Source organism: Oryctolagus cuniculus, chromosome 8 (assembly GCF_964237555.1).
Source record: "Oryctolagus cuniculus chromosome 8, mOryCun1.1, whole genome shotgun sequence".
Classification (NCBI taxonomy): domain Eukaryota; kingdom Metazoa; phylum Chordata; class Mammalia; order Lagomorpha; family Leporidae; genus Oryctolagus; species Oryctolagus cuniculus.
The window spans coordinates 110,299,592-110,302,447 of NC_091439.1; positions in this window are offsets into that span (position 1 = coordinate 110,299,592).

The window sequence follows — 2,856 nt, forward strand, 5'->3', positions numbered from 1 at the left end:
GCCTCTGTTCCCGCTCTGGCTGCTCCACCTTCGATCCAGCTCTGCCTGGTGGCCTGGGAAAGCAGTGGAAGGCGGCCCATGTGCTTGGGCCCCTGCACCCACCTAGAAGACCTGGATGGAGTTTCTGGCTCCTCATTTCAGCCTGGCCCAGCCCCGACTGTTGCAGCCATTTGGGGAGTGAACCAGCAGAAGGAAGACCTCTTTCTCTCTCTCTCCCTCTCTCTGTAACTCTGACTTTCAAACAAATAAATTTAATCATAAAAACTGCAGAGACCAATGTGGCACTCTGTAGATGATGGCAAAAGGAGTGCTTATTTGCAGTAAGGAGCTGAAGTCAGAGGGCAGGCAGCGCCTTGTGCAGCCCCAGCCGGGGAGGTGTGGGCGGGTCTGGTGGCTCAGGCATTTGCTGCTGTTCCTTGCTAACAGTGCTGTCTTCCCTCGACGAGGATTGAATCCTAAAACAATGGCTTCAGGAACCCATCTCTCCAAAATAAATCATTTCCTTCTAAAATGGTGGTTTCAGGAATCGAGGGCAGAAGTCTTCCATCTTGCCTTCAAGACCGCTAGTCCTGGCGAAGAGGAATCCTTTAGGTGGAACTCAGAAGATCTGAGTTGAGAGGCGTCCCCCTCTCCAGCAGTAGGCTGGCCTTGAACTCCGTCTCTGGAACGGAAAGCCTGCATGATGCGATTCTGAGACACTCACTCTTGCACATCTGAAGCCAGGGGACGGTGAGGTTTCTGTCTTGTTTCACAACCGGCGATGTGCGCTGCTCTCGCTGGCCCTGCTGTGTTTCTCTCTGGGGGATGCATAACCTAAGGATGCGATTGCTCCTGGTGGTGCCGAGAAGTGGCTCCGACACGCGTGTGAGGCCTGAGCCATGCTCCAGCTTCACAGGGGGCTGTTGTGAACAAGTCAACAATGTGGTGACGGGAGAGCGAGTGTACAGAGCTCTTGGAAACCGCGGAGTTATCATCCTGACCGTCAGTACTGTCTTCCTCCCGGGAGAGATCCATTTTTGGCTTTCAAGGTCACTTAAAAAACTGCATAGGAGCTGCGCCAAGTTACCAGAGTAAGGCACAGCGTCGGCTTGACAGCCATGGCTTTCTGCCCGAAAGCCTCCTCCCTCCTCTCTAAGGGGTGAGAAGCCCCCACGAGCCCCAGGCAGGCCCCACCACCCCTCTGCGGTCTTCACTGAGGGCTTCACTCACCCACGTGCCATGCGCAGGCAGGGACCTGCTGATTTCTTGGAGACCAGGAAGGTTTGTTTTCCCTCAAAATCAGGCAGGAATGCATGCCTTTAGTGCTGGGTCTTAGTCCACCCGAACGAGGATGGACTGGGTCCGAAGAAAGGTAAGTGCGCCGCTCGCCTGTTCCCCAGACTCCCGATCCCGGAGACAGTCAGACGCAGCGGGGAGTCAAGTCACGCAAGCAAGAACTCCGTTTATTGGCACATGGCAAAGCCTTTTAAAGCACAAGACCATATGATTACTGGGGCAGGGCTTAAGGACCAACCAATTACTTAAAAGGTCATTTTACAGGGCGACTTTTTACAGGACCAGCCATATGTCTGTACACTCGTCATCAGTTGTCACCTCCCCTGATGCTGCGCGGCCAATCAGCTTTGGTGGTAAATACCTTTGGGCACCGCCCACCTTACTTCCTTTGGGTGCCATCTTTGAATTGCCACGTGTGCCCAATTTCCCCACACTTTAGTTCTACCTCTCCCTCTCCGTTGATGAAAACGGAAAGAAAATTTAATACAACGGTAATAGACGTGCAGGGTCCGTGAGACTCGTCTTGGACTCCCACCCTGAGGAGCAGGCATTGCCCTCAGTGGTATCCCTTTCTGCAGTGCTGGCAAGAAAGATGAGCTCTGTCCTTTATGTGAACGTAGAGGTGGAGCACAGAGATTCTCGCTGAGCTGCCCGAGGCCACGCAGGCACCGGCCACGGAGCCGGAAGTGGGAGCAACGCTCCGTGTTGCTTACCAGTGGCCGCATCAGCCCGCACTGCTGTTCCGGACTCTCTGGGTAAATGCCGACAGCTTCCAGCACTTTCCCTACGCAGGCAGGATAAGAAGACCTCTCAGATGTATGTCTGTGCAGGTGCAACGAGGCCAGGGCCCAGGAGCCTGCGTTAGCTGAGGACAACCTCCACCTGATGTGCAAAGAACAAGGCTGCCCCATGAAGGATGCAAGACCTTTGTCACTTTTGACCCCTTGGTTGGTCTTCAATGCTGTGCATGGAACACGCCTTGTGTTTGCGGTACTGACACAGAAGCCACCTGAGCGTGGGATAAAGAGCGCGTGCTACGTACACAGATCGGGGTCTGAGCGGCCGACTGAAGCTTTGCCGCCTGTGGCAGCGTAGACGAGGGAAACAGGGCACACAGGGAGACCAGCGCCACGTGCCGCACGCACGTGGACACTCCAGCTCTGATTTGGTGGAAGCCGGGGGTAGAACAAGGTTACAGGACGGGGCAGGGAGGCAGACAGCCGGAAGGGAGGCACGAGTTGGGGTGCTCCGTGGCTCAGGGGAGGGCACACAGTCGGCCGCGGCGGGTGGGAGGATTTTTAATGTTCGTGCCACAACGAAATGATCAGTATTTAAAGTGACGGAGATGCCGATCACCACACGACGCATCCGCGTCCAAACATCACACTCCACCCCATAAACACAGACCGATGATTACGTGCTGACTCAAAAACAAGTAAGATCAAAAAAGAAACATGCTCTGGGAAAAAAGGAAAAGGGCGGCTTGCTTTTAAGTGAGTTGGATGGAAGATTGATCAAGTCACAATCCTCCTTCCCTGAATTTTTTTTTTTTTTTTTTTTTTTTTGGACAGGCAGAGTTAG